Source organism: Panthera uncia (genome assembly GCF_023721935.1).
Source record: "Panthera uncia isolate 11264 chromosome A1 unlocalized genomic scaffold, Puncia_PCG_1.0 HiC_scaffold_16, whole genome shotgun sequence".
Taxonomy (NCBI): Eukaryota; Metazoa; Chordata; class Mammalia; order Carnivora; family Felidae; genus Panthera; species Panthera uncia.
In genome coordinates, this window is record NW_026057576.1 from 64420184 (window position 1) to 64434754 (window position 14571).

General features: G+C 43.5%; 1 protein-coding gene and 1 long non-coding RNA gene across 2 annotated transcripts in view; one reads left to right on the forward strand and one right to left on the reverse strand.

Moving 5' to 3' along the window:
* LOC125933912 (uncharacterized) overlaps positions 1-4314 on the forward strand; it is a 7704-nt gene extending 3390 nt beyond the window's left edge. Inside the window, exon 2 of the long non-coding RNA XR_007461156.1 lies at positions 3510-4314. This is a non-coding gene — a long non-coding RNA (uncharacterized LOC125933912). The remainder of the gene's footprint in view (positions 1-3509) is intronic.
* Positions 1-14571, reverse strand: part of ABCC4 (ATP binding cassette subfamily C member 4) — a 260291-nt gene that overhangs the window by 241561 nt on the left and 4159 nt on the right. The window lies entirely within an intron of this gene.

Here is a 14571-nt window from a genome sequence, read left to right on the forward strand (position 1 = left end):
ATACCATATGAATCAGTCTATACAGTTTGCTGGGGAGGGGGAGGGGGAGGGGGAGGGGGGGAGAGACAGACAGACAGAAAGACAGAGAGAGGAGAAAGGAGGGAGAGGATCCTAATTTGGCTTACTCAGAGGGACTAATTTTCTCTTCAAGATACTGGTTTCAAGGAAAACCGTAAAATGCATCATATTCAAAAGGGGGAGAGGCAAGAGGCTTCCAGGTTTGCCCGCGAACCGGGCCATCTGTTACCCAATATTAATACTGGATACACGAAGGACTTGCATGGGGCTTTCCCAGAAGCAAAACCATTTGGTTAAATTTGCATGTAGACGTAAGAGAGAAAGCTCAGAGCACGAGTCTGAGTTATCTCACCGCCTTAAAGAACCTAACTTACACTAGACGGCCCTTCACTGGATGCACAAACCTGGTTCTGGGACACTAACAGCAACAGTAGTGAGTGATCTAACATCAAAAGCAGGAATGGTCCTTGGAACACCCACCCGCCTGCCTGTCCAGGGACAGAACTCCTTCTCCTCCTGAGTAAGGTACTCTGAAGGGCTGAAGGGGATGGCCACCAAGTCTGAAAAGTTTCGGGGATTTTTACCTGAATTCGAATCAAAATTTGGGAGTCAGCAGGTCTATGATAAGCAGGTCAAGTAGAAGGTTAAGGCTGCGGGGTCAGAATCCTTAGTGACGCAGTGTAATAACGCACAAATGACCACAAAACAAAACAGCTCTGATCAATGACAACCAGGGGCACTAACTCCAACCAAGATCTCCGTGGGGCATGTGGGGTGCCTCGGTCGGCTTGGGCTCCCTAACAAAATACCACCGCCAGGGTGACTTAAACAACAAAAATGTAGTCTCTCACAGCTCTGCAGGGTTGGAGATCAGAGTGTTGGCACCATTAACGGAAAGGCAGGTGCCAGAAGCTAGGACCTGAGCAGTTTCAACCACTTTGCTCTGCTGTGAAACTGCTTTCTAGAAGACTTCTGGTGGATGTAGTTACCACCACCTTATAATTTTCTTTCTTCTTTTATAATGTTTTTATTTTTTTGAGAGAGAGAGAGAACGCATGAGCAGGAGAGGGGCAGAGAGAGGGAGACACAGAATCCAAAGCAGTCTCCAGGCTCTGAACTGTCAGCACAGAGTCTGATGTGGGGCTCGAACTCAAGAACAGTGAGATCACGACCTGAGCCAAAGTCAGACACTGAACAGACTGAGCCGCCCAGGTGCCCCTCACCTTATAATTTTCAAAGTGCTTCCACAGCTAGTTGCCCAGTTCTGGGTATAAATTATATTCTCCTTTGTGGCTGTTTTTTTTAATAGATCTTAATCTCTGTGGAGCAGTTGCGAACAGGTCACTTCTCCATGCATTGGAGATGGACATTACACACGATACCACTTCCACAACACCTCCCTGCTGACTTGCCCTGCCAGACTACAAGTGGGGATGAAAAATAAGTGTAGAGAATTCTATTCGTTTATTATACTTAAAACATAACTTCGAGAACATACCGAGATTAAGTTTAATTTTCCCAATTTGTAGAAGAGAATACTGAAGCCTGAAATGATTATGCGTCTTGCCAAAGGTCACACAACTAATAAGTACACAATCACGGACTAGCACCCAGGTCCTCCGGCTCTAGTCTGATGCTCTCTCCTGGGAAACCGAATAACGGAAAATTCACTTAAAATGGGAGTCGGGGCGGGGGGGGGGGGGGGGGACCTGGGTGGCTCAGCTCAGTCTGTTAAGCATCTGACTCTTGGTTTCAGCTCAGGTCATGATCTCACGTTTTGGAAGCTCAAGCTCAGCATTGGGCTTTGCGCTGATAGTACAGAACCCTGCTTCAGATTCATTCATTCCCTCTCTCCCTCTCTCTGCCCCCCCCCCCCCACAACTGCCTCCCCCTACTCCTGCTGTCTCTTTCCCTCTCTCTCAAAATAAACTTTAAAATTAACTAATTAAAAATAAAAATACATTTATCTGTTTTACAGGTGAACAAATAGCATATAATGAACATTCAGAGTTCTCATAAATACCGCATTTGGTTCTGTGACACTGAGAAGAAGGCCCAGCCTAAAATTTTAGGCCATCAATAAATCTCCCTTCTACAAATTCTTACATTAAGGACAGACAGAAACGCACATGGGCCACTTTGTGAAGAATGGCTTCAATAGAAGACTTTAAAAGAGGTGGTCAATTGGGCTTATCATACAATCTCAGTCACCTTCTGACCAATAGAATGTACCAATAAACATCTGCAAATAAAATTCATTAGGTGGGTAGTTTTAAAAAAATTTTTTTTTTAAAAAGAGCAAGTGGTGGAGAGGCAGAGAGAGAGAGAGAGAGAGAGAGAGAGAGGAGACACAGAATCTGAAGCAGGCTCCAGGCTCTAAGCTCTCAGCACAGAGCCCAACACAGGGCTGGAACTCAGGAGCCGTCAGATCATGACCTGACCTGAAGTTGGACGCTCAACTGAGCCACCCAGGCGCCTAAGTGGGCAGTTTTATATTCACAAGCTTTTAATTGACAAATGTGGGATAGCCACTCAATTACCCTCCTAAACTCAATCAATCCAGGCATCCTTGTCTGACCAGGAGGAAAAAATAAACACAGCAACATGGAGGCGGAAGCTCGTGCTCTGGAAACAGTCAGACCTGACTCAATTCCAAGCTCCCGGATGTCCTGTCTGGGCAAAAGGAGGACACGGCCAGCTTCAACAAGGAGTTAGATAAAGATCTAAGAACGGAGTATCTCTAAGACTTCCATATACCAAGCCCCCTTCCTCTCCAATCACTTGCTGAGTCCACATGGGGTTGAAAATACACCCTATGGTACCAGTTCTCGTGCTCTGAGAGGAACCTGCAGCAAAGGATCTCATGCTTTGAGGATGAGAGCAGTTCAGGACCCTTGACCAGAAAAATGGAAATATGCACAGAAAGGTGACTGATCTTTGGGAAACTGTTAATCAGTCAGTGGTTCTTGGTCTTCAGTGTCCATCAGAAACTCACAAGGAATATTTTTGAAATACTGATGCCTGGGTTCCACCCCCAGAGATAATTCAAGTTTACCTACGGAGGGCCCAGGCAATTCATTTTTTGTGAGGGTTGAGATACTGCTATGTATTAACTAGTAAGAACTTACCACACAAGAGAACTACCAAGCTTAATAGAAATGATACACATCCACAATCTTTTGAAGGAGGCATCTGCAAGTACATTTAAGCAAGACTTCACAAGAGCCAGCTTGCATTAAGAGGAAATCATGCATGGGACACCTGGGTAGCTCAGTGGGTTGAGCATCCGACTCTGATTTTGGCTCAGGTCATCATCCCAGGGTTGTGGGATTGAGCCCCTCATCGGGCTCCGTGCTGAGTATGGAGCCTGTTTAAGATTGTCTCTGTCCCTCTCCTTGCTCACATGCTTTCTAAAAACTTTTTTATTAAAATAATTTTTTTTTAACAAAATGGGAAATCATGCCAACCTAACCTCAATTCCTTTTTTGTAGGATTTCAGAATGACTACCCAGTAGATACAATACCTCTGGACTCCCATAAGACAGATAACATGACCTCCCCCAACAACTGTGGCCAACTTAATCTACTCCCCAGTGTTCATCAGTGGATGAGCCACAACCCACAGGACTGTTCCAACACTTGCCCTTTCTGGCATTCAGACTACAAAAGTTTTCAAAGAACTTCCAACTGACAACAATGAGATGCTGAACTCTGACGTCAACAAAATGAACTTAAACAGCGATACAACAGAGGTTTGCGTGTGGATAAGTCCCAGGGACTCTGACGTCAGTTGACCGTGTGTCCAATATATCCCAACTGCACACACTGCTCACAATACTGAAATTTCACCTCCAGCCCAGACTTCTTCCTTTGAGCCCCGACTCATGACCAATTGCCTACTCAACCTCTCTACTTAAGTGTGCAGCAGGCATCTCAAACTTAACATGATCAAAACCAAACTCCTGCTCTTCTCCAACCGGTCCTCCTGCAGCCTTCAGCAGCTCAATTTCATGACGACTCCATCCTTCCAGGTGCTCAGGCTGAACCCAGAGGCAATGCTGCCTGTCTCTTCCTCTCAAGTTCCACAGCCTAATATCCAAAATGCCCAACTCTACCTTCAAATAAGCTCTTCCCTGAATCCAACTCCACACCACCGCCACTCCCACCATCCTGCTGGTCAAAGCCACTTTCACCTCTTGCCTGAACCACCATGGAATCTCCTGCCGGTCTCCCTGCTTCTGCCCATGGCGCTCTTCAGTCTATTCTCAATACAGCAGCCAGAATAATCTTACTAAATCCTGAGCAGACCATGTCGTGTCTCTTCTCAAAACTCTCCAGCGGTCCCCACTTCACTCCAAGGAAAGCCAAAGACCTCCAATGGCCAACAGAGCCCTCCAGACCTCCTCTCTTGCACTGGCTACTCCCCCAGAATGTGCAGGACTTCTCTGTGAAGGTGTCCCTTGCCACCCTGGCTAAAACTGCCACCTCTCTTTCCCATACACATACTCCTGACCCCTTTCCCTGCCTCATTTTTTTCTTCTTAGCACCTATAACCTACTATGTTTCACCTATTTATCTTGTTTATTATTTGTTCTCACTAGAATTTAAGTCAAGTGAAGGCAGGGACTGTTACCTATCTTGTTCACTGTTATATCCTGAAAATTTGGACCAGGGACAGGCAAACATTTTCTATAAAGAACTAGATCATAATTATGGCTAGAAACAGATAGAAATAGAATAGGAATAAAGAAATAGATATTTTAGGCTTTGCAGGTCATACAGTCTCTGTTGCAACTACCTGACTCCACTGTTGTAGTCCACAGACAATATACAAATGAATGAGCATAGCCTCATTCCAATAAAACTTTATTTACAAAAACAGACAGTAGGCTGGATGTGACCTACAGGTCACAGTTTGCCAACCCCTAGTCTAGAACATTACCTAGAGTGTAGTAAGCACTCAAAAATATTTGTTAAAATTGTCAAAGTGTTAAAATACTACCTCTGGCCAGGGCAAACCTAGAATAGTAGGTCTAGTTCTAGAAGCCACATTAATATAAAGACATTGATAAACCAAGGCACATTCAGTTCGACCAGATGGAAGAGGGTCTGAAAACCCTGCCATTTAAAGGCATCCTAGGAACTAGAGACAATTCTCTGAAATATTTAATGGGTCCACGACAGTGGTCTTTGAATACCACAAGGCCATCATGTGAGGGGGGGAGTCAATGTGCTGTGTTCTCTCTCTCTCTCTCTCTCTCTCTCTCTCTCTCTCTCACACACACACACACACACACGCACACGCACACGCACACGCGATACAGATGGTTAGAAACTGCCCAAAAGAAAACTGGCTTAATACAACATTTCTGGTATTTCGGTATGAAGGCATAAGAGACACTGCCCACTGCACAATGTCTGGAAGGGATTCCTGTACTGAGTATGAGTGAAGAACTCTACTGTCCAACCGTATAATTCCCTGACATTGGAAGTAGGGCAGACAGGAGCTAGCTTGGGGAAAAAGAGCAGACAGAAACTAGCCCCATGAAGAGGCCAGCAGAGAAGTGGCCATGGAACCAGGAAATGGAATGAGAAGCTAAGTCCATGCAGTACAAGACTGGGGAGAAGAGGTAAGTATGAAAGTTGGTTGGCTAAGATGTAAAAGGGGAGGAACGTGGTCTTGAACGACTGTATCAAACACTACGAGGTGGCAGGGAGGGGCAAGATGACTGAGGGGCATCCACAACACTTCTCGATGTTCTCAGGACACACTACCCCTTTTCCACAAATCTGTGTCCCACACACGCCCACCTTCCTCATGCAACCGCTACCATGGGAGCACAACTCTGCCCTACAACAGCGCACACCTGACGTGTTGTGATTAGACACATGGATCACACTTCCCAGTCCACCTTATGGTCAGAGGTGACCAGGTGACTGACACCTGGCCCACCAAATGTGAGTGTAAATGACGTAGGTCACTTCCACGCCACGAACACAGAAACCAGCCACATACAACTTCTTTCCAGCTGAATAAAGAGGACTCAATGGAGAGCACCCAAGGACCAAGCCACAAGACATGAAAAGTCCAGCGACTGAACAAATGTACAGCGTGGTTCCCCACTGCCACCAACCCCAGACTATAAACATGAGATTAAGTGTGGCTTGTTTTGTTTTTTAACTAAATTACTAAGATTTGGGGCTTGTTTTGTTCAGCAACTAGCACTATTTACAGAATTAAACAGACAAGACTGTGTGAGCGCTTTGAGAACAGGAATGTTATTTTTATGGATTTGAATGCCGCAATGAAAAAGGCACTCAAATGTTGGCTGAACGAATTACCTAAACCACAAAGGGGCTGAATCAGTACCCCTGGCCTCCCACTGTGCTCTCAAACAGAGATGGATTTTAAGGGCTGAGAAAGAGTTCAGAAAAGTGGTTCCCAAACCTTAAGCATCTGAGTCACCCAGAATCCTGTTAAAAAATTCTGATTTCAGGATGCCAACAGCTCTCCCCCCAAGCCCCAGATTATGTTCCTTGGGTAAGGAATGAGATTCTGAAATTTACATTGATTCGCTATCTAGGAAATAAAGTACGGCAATACACAAACAAAAATGTTAGGTTACAAACACTAAGGTAACATAGCTACCTTTTCATATGTATTCACTGCTCACTATCTGCCAGACACCATTCTGTTTACCAGTGTCTGGTTCATTTCATATTCTCAACAACCCTATGGGATGCGGACGATTATTCCCACTTCATTTGCCCATGGTCAGGGGAGTCGTAGAGTCAGATTTATCCCCAGGCACTTTTAGCTTCAGATGGGGCGCGCTGTTCCACTGTAACCAGGATCAGGGCTCAGTGCTGTATAAATGTGCCTGGGGCAATGGTGCTGGGAAAGCCACACAGGCTTCAGCCTTGCTCTCCCCCATCCGCTCCCACAACCCTGGTTGTGAACCCAGGGGTTCACTGAGAGCCAGCTGCCTCTCTTCAGTCAGGACCCCAATCCTGGCTCTGGGGGACCTGCACAGGCAGAATAGTTACAAAATCTGCCTCACCTCATCAGAAAACTCTCATAGTGAGAAACTGTTGAAGAGGAGACTCAAAAAGCAGGTTCTGAAGAATTCTAAATGCCACTCTTAAGAACTGTTCTTGAAAGCAGTAAGGAGTAGCAGAGGTTTTTAAGCAGGAGGATGGCAGGGATTTGTTTTAGGGTAAAGACTGGAAGTAGGAAGATCCGCTGGGAGGAAGAAAAGCCAAGAGCATGAGCTGAGGCTGGAACAGGAGAGGGATACAGGCTCAGAGGTGTCCACCTTCCCTTGGGCTCACACACTCACATTCAGGAAACACTTGCTGAATGAAGGACTCAAAGGGCATGTCTAAAGTTGAATCAATGGGATTTGATGTCAGAAGACAAAGTCCTTGAGAACAGACAGGTTCTGGGCCCCTGGGTGGCTCAGTCAGCTCAGTCGACTAAGCGTCCAACTTCGGCTCAGGTGATGATCTCGCTGCTCATGAGTTCGAGCCCTGCTTCGGGCTCTGTGCTGACAGTTCAGATCCTGGAGCCTGCTTCAGATTCTGTGTCTTCTTCTCTCTCTCTCTGTCTCTCTCTCTCTGCCCCTCCCCTACTCACACACTGTCTCTCTCTCTCTCTCTCAAAAATAAACATTTAAAAATTTTAAAAAAAAAATGGACAGATTCATGTCTTAATAACTGGATGGACAAGAAAACACATGGCAATTCAGGAGACGGCATGATGGAGACAGGGTAGGAAAATGTGTTTCACAGACGAACATCTGTGAAGAGCAAATTCACTCACTAACATGACTTTTAAATATCTGCTGGATAGTCAGCATACTCATTTATTTCTTTGGTCAACCAGTGTTAACCTGTCGGAGCTAAAGGCAGGCAGACAAAAACAGGAACCTGAGAACAGGTGGCCACTGTGTGTGCTGAGGACTGTGGGCAGGGTACCAGTTGGGGCAGTGACTTCCCCCTCCTCCCTCCTCCTCGCTACAGGTCCCAGACAAGTTACATAACCCCTCTGGGCCTGGATTTCCTCCAGTATGACATATTCACGGTCTTATACAATTGAGGATTAACAGGGACATTAAATGTAAACGAGTGAGCAAAAAATTCTGAGCCCACAGGAAGCATCCAATAGGTGTTAGTTACGATCTGTATTGTTATCTAAATGGACCCATCTCAGGAGGACTAAGCATCCTCCACCCCCCTAAGTGCCCAGCAGGAACTTAAAATGTAGATCCCCAAATCCCACCCACACCAATCAGAACTAGAATACCTAGAGAAAGGGAAGGTTCCTCATCTGTATTTTTATGGGCATCTCATAAAATACTGCTGAAACAGATAACGTGAGTTTTAACTTCTAAAAAACATTCATCTTACTCTCTAACTTATACTTTTGGTTGTGTCACTGTATGTACATAATATATATAAATAATATATATTAATATATATTATATATATATATTATATATATATATATAAATATATATAAAAGGATTAATCTCTTTGGGTGTATCAATCTTTGGGGCACCTGGCTGGCTCAGTTGGTAGAGCATGCAACTCCTGATCTTGAGATTACAAATTCAAGCCCCACAATGCATGTAGAGATTAAAAATATTTTTAAAATAAAAATAATTGGATCAATCTTTAAATGGATCTAAAACTTATATTCCAGTCTTTAGGAGCCCCCTGGCCATAACAACCTGAGGCTTTAACTCTGGACTAGGTGACTTCTAGGTGACCTGCATTAACGATCATCCCCGTCTCCCAATTTTAAGGCTCAGATATTCATTTACATGCAGCCACAAAGAACTTGCAGGGCCAGAGATAAGAGCTGGGTCCATTCCAAAGCCTAGACCTTCCCACTGCATCACTGCCAACCACTTCTGCACAATTCATCAGCATAGAAACATTGAAAATACTTGCACAGGCTCTGAGCTCACACAAAGAACACCCCCACCCCCCCCCCCCCCCCCCCCCACCCCCCTGCCCAGAGACATTCTGGTGGTATCAGACAGGGTGTCCTGGCTCCACTGAAAAGTTACAGGTTAAGATTTAGGATAAAGGCTCATGTTGCACACAAGGACCCTGGGTTCCACACCCCACAGAGCAGGTGCAGCCTGGGAGATGTGCAAGGAGGGAGGGGATCCCCTGGAGGACTCAGAAAGGCAAATTAGCTGAATGAACACTAGTTAACCCCTTTTATGTTGAGCAGATGCAGAAACTATAGAGATAAAGACCCAAAAAAATTAAGTTTAAGCTATAGGAGATAAACTTAGTAAATTTTGTTACACTGTTTATTTCACTGCAGGGGCTTAGTAAATTTCAACAAGGGTGTTTTGCTTCAGGCTGTAGTTATTGTACAAATTTGCCAAAACTCCTCAAACTAAATGCTGAAGACACAAACAGGCTGAGGCCAGAAAAAGGGCCCTGGAAAGCTAACCCAGCCTCCATCAGTAACATCTGGATTTCTGGTAACAAACAACGGAAGATTAACATTAAGAGGCATTTTGGGAGCATGCCAAACAGGCTCAGTCAGAAGAGCGTGCACCTCATGATCTCCAAGTTGTGGGTTTGAGCCCCATGTTAGGTGTAGAGTGTACTTTAAAAAAAAAAAAAAAACCTTCAGGGGTGCCTGGGTAGCATAGTTGGTTAAGCATCTGACGTCAGCTCAAGTCATGATCTCATAGTTTTTGAGTTCAAGCCCCCGCATCAGACTCTCTGCAGGGAACCGGTTTTGGATCCTCTGACCCCCCTTTCTCTGCCCCTTCCCCTGCTTGTGCCTGCTCTCTCAAAAGTAAACATTTTTTTTAATCTTTAAAAAAAAGTGGGGGGCATCTTGAAAATGGTGCCAAGCCCTAGTTTAAAATGAAACATCTCTGGGGGGTGCCTGGGTGGCTCAGAAGGTTAAGTGTATGACTCTTCATTTTGGCTCAGGTCATGATCCCAGGGTCTTGGGATTGAGCTATGCGGTGGGCTCCATGCTTGAAATTCTCTCTCCTGAGGACCCAAAATCACGAATGAAAATGGATTTATCACAACCAATCCCTCAGAAATACAAGCAATTATCAGAGAATACTATGAAAAATTAGATGCCAACAAACTGGACAACCTGGAAGAAATGGATAAATTCCTAGACACCCACACACTACCAAATCTCAAACAGAAAGAAATAGAAAATTTGAACAGACCACAACCAGTGAAGAAATTCAATCAGTTATCAAAAATCTCCCAACAAATAAAGAGTCCTGGACCAGATGGCTTCCCTGGTGAATTCTACCAGACATTTAAAGCAGAGATAATACCTATCCTTCTCAAGCTATTCCAAAAAAATAGAAAGGGAAGGAAAACTTCCAGACTCATTCTATGAAGCCAGCATTACTTTGATTCCTAAACCAGACAGAGACCCAACAAAAAAAGAGAACTACAGACCAATATTCCTGATGAATATGGATGCAAAAATTCTCAATAAGATACTAACAAATCGAGTTCAACAGCATAGAAAAAGAATTATTCACCATGATCAAGTGGGATTCATTCCTGGGCTGCAGGGCTGGTTCAACATTCACAAATCAATCAATGTGATACATCATATTAATAAAAGAAAAGAGGGCTGCCTGGGTGGCTCAGTTGGTTAAGCAGCCGACTTCAGCTCAGGTCATGATCTCGCAGTCCAAGAGTTCAAGCCCCACGTCAGGCTCTATGCTGACAGCTCAGAGCCTGGAGCCTGTTTCAGATTCTGTGTCTGCCTCTCTCTGACCCTCCCCGGTTCATGCTCTGTCTCTCTGTCTCAAAAATAAGTAAAAGTTAAAAAAAAAAAAAAAAAAAAAGAACCATATGATCCTGTCAATCGATGCAGAAAAAGCATTTGACAAAATACAACATCCTTTCTTAATAAAAACCCTCAAGAAAGTCGGGATAGAAGGAACATACTTAAACATCATAAAAGCAATTTATGAAAAGCCCACAGCTAATATCATCCTCAATGAGGAAAAAGTGAGAGCTTTCCCCGTGAGATCAGGGACACCATGCCAGGGATGTCCGCTCTCACCACTGTTGTTTAATGTAGTGTTGGAAGTCCTGCCTAGCATCAGCAATGAGACAACAAAATGAAATAAAAGGCATCAAAACTGGCAAAGAAGTCAAACTTTCACTTTTCGCAGACAGGATACTCTACATGGAAAAACCCATAGACTCCACCAAGACTCCTAGAACTGATACATAAATTCAGCAAAGTCACAGGGTACAAAAATCAATGTACATAAATCAGTTGCATTTCTATACAGCAGTAATGAAGCAAAAGAGAAATAAAGAAACTGATCTCATTTACAATTGCACCAAGAACTATAAAATACCTAGGAATAAACCTAACCAAATAATGTAAAAAATCTGTATGCTGAAAACTATAGAAAGCTTATGAAGGAAACTGAAGTAGACACAAAGAAATGGAAAAACTTTCCATGCTCATGAATGGGAAGAATATCGTTACAATGTCAATAATACCCAAAGCAATCTACACGTTCAATGTAATCCCAATCAAAATTGCACCAACATTCTTCTCAAAGCTAGAACAATCCTAAAATTTGTATGGAACCACAAAAGACACAAATAGCCAAAATAATTGAAGAAGAAAACCAAAGCAGGAGGCATCGCAATCCCACACTTTAGCCTCTACTACAAAGCTGTAATCATCAAGACAGCATGGTATTGGCTCAAAAACAGACACATAGACCAATGGAATAGAATAGAGAACCCAGAATTGGACCCACAAATGTATGGCCAACTAATCTTTGACAAAGCAGGAAAGAGTATCCAATGGAAAAAAGACAGTCGGTGATGGGAGAATTGGTCAGCAAAACATGCAGAAGAATGAAACTGGACCACTTTCTTATACCATTCACAAAAATAAACTCAAAATGGATAATGGACCTGAATGTGAGACAGGAAACCATCAAAACCCTAGAGAAGAAAGCAGGCAACCACCTCTTTGACCTCAGCCACAGCAATTTCTTACTCGACACATCTCCAAAGGCAAGGGAATTAAAAGCAAAAATGAACTATTGGGACCTCATCAAGATAAAAAGCTTCTGCCCTGCAAAGGAAATAATTAACAAAACTAAAAGGCAGACAGAATGGGAAAAGATATTTGCAAATGACATATCAGATAAAGGGTTAGTATCCAAAATCAATAGAGTACTTACCAAACTCAACACCCGAAAAACAAGTAATCCAGTGAAGAAATGGGCAGAAGACATGAATAGATACTTCTCCAAAGAAGACATCCAGATGGCCAACAGACACATGAAAAGATGCTAAACGTCACTCCTCATCAGGGAAATACAAATCAAAACCACACTGAGATAACACCTCACACGTGTCAGAATGGCTAACATTAACAACTCAGGCAACAACAGATGTTGGCGAGAATGCGGAGAAACGGGAACCCTCTTGCACTGTTGGTGGGAATGCAAACTGGTGCAGCTCTCTGGAAAACAGTGTGGAGGGTCCTCAAAAATTTAAAATAGAACTACCCTACGACCCAGCAACAGCACTACTAGGAATTTATCCAAAGGATACAGGAGTTCTGATTCACAGGGGCACATGCACCCCAATGTTCATAGCAGCGCTTTCAACAATAGCCAAACTATGGAAAGAGCCTAAATGTCCATCAACTGATGAGTGGATAAAGAAGATGTGGTTTATACATACAATGGAATACTACCTGGCAATGAGAAAGAATGAAGTCCTGCCATTTGCAACTGTGTAGATGAAACTGGAGGGTATTATGCAAAGTGAAATAAATCAAAGACAGTATCCTTATGTTTTCACTCATATGTGCATCTTGAGAAACTTAACAGAAGACCATGGAGGAAGGGAAGGGGAAAAAAGTAGTTACAAACAGAGAGGGAGGGTGGCAAATCACAAGAGACTCTTAAGTACAGAGAACAATCTGAGGGTGGATGGGGGGGGGGGGGAGACGGGAAATGGGTGATGGGCATTGAGGAGGGCACTTGTTGGGATGAGCACTGGGTGTTGTATGTAAGCCAATTTAACAATAAATTATATATTTTTTTAAAAATCAGATCCTCTCTCTCTCTCTGCCTCCCTACCCCACTCATGCTCTCTCTTAAAAAAAAAATAAAATACTATCAGCTACCTAATAACGTACACCACAGCCACTGTTTGGAAAGAAACTAAACTAAATGAATACATGACACGTCTGCATTCCCAATCACTGAGGGCCCAATGCAGCCAACCTCTAGAAACCATTACAGCACTCAGCATTATCTGCACTTCCCTCGCATCCTCAGCCTTCTCTGAGAAGTCTCCAGAGAGTCTACCCTGGCACCAGTGGCAATCTCCACAACAGCATTCACTTTGCAAGATGACAGTTCACCGACTGTGCCAGTGTCAGGGGAGTGAGAATGTAAGCCATTCTCCGGTGGCCCAAACCCTCCTCAACCCCATTCTCTGGGGACAGGTCTGAGCTGCTAACCACAGGCAGGAGGGTGGATGGATAAATGCAGAGCACACCCCCAGGGATGCTGTGCAGCGGGGGAGCCGGGGACATGTCCAGGGAGTCTTGAGGGACAGGACGATCTAGTGCCCAGCTGGATACACCACACCATTTACTTCCAATAATGGGAAAAGAGGAAGAATTATTCAATAAACCATGATGAGAAAATGGGCTGTCTGGGGAAAAATGGGGCCTCTCTTACACCAAATACAAAAGGAAATTCTAGCTGCCTTTAACATTAGAAAGAAAATGCTTATGGAGATTTAGATGACGCCGGAATCTAAAAAAGATCTATTACAGAAGCAACAGGAAAAACCAGAAAGAAAGAAAAAAAAAAAAGGAAAAACCAGAAAGAAAAGCCCGATTAATGACACATAAATTTATGTAGGGGAGGGGTGCCTGGCTGGCTCAGTCAGTTCAGCAGGCAACCCTTCATCCCCGGGTTGTGAGTTTGAGCCCCACAATGAGTGTAGAGATTATTTGGAGAAAAAAAAAAAAACAAAAAAACAACTCTGATCTAAATTGAGACAAATGAAAATCTGAAAAAATATGATAAGCACTATTATAAGTTATTTCAAAAGGTATAAATGCCTCATGGGAAAAAATGTAACACAAATTCAAAGATATTTAAAAAAAGCTCCATCTATATGAATCAAATTCAAATTAAAACTTTGATATTTTTAACCTTTTGAGCACCTTAATTCAGGTATTTAAAGTTCACAATGAAACATGCACACAAGCCGATATTGAGGGTCAACTGGTCCAAAACTGGGAAATCATTTTGCCTTTCACCACTTACTCTACTTCGGGGAATAGAGAAAAAGGAAAGACGCAAAAAGATACATGGACGTTCATTGCATCATAATCAGAAATAAACTGTACTCGACACAAGTGAAAGACTGAATAAACCACAATCATTAAATATACTGTTTTGACGATTTAAGCCCATATATAAATGTTAACCGTTGGAAATTAAGAAAGAATCAGGATCCAAAACTATTTGGCGG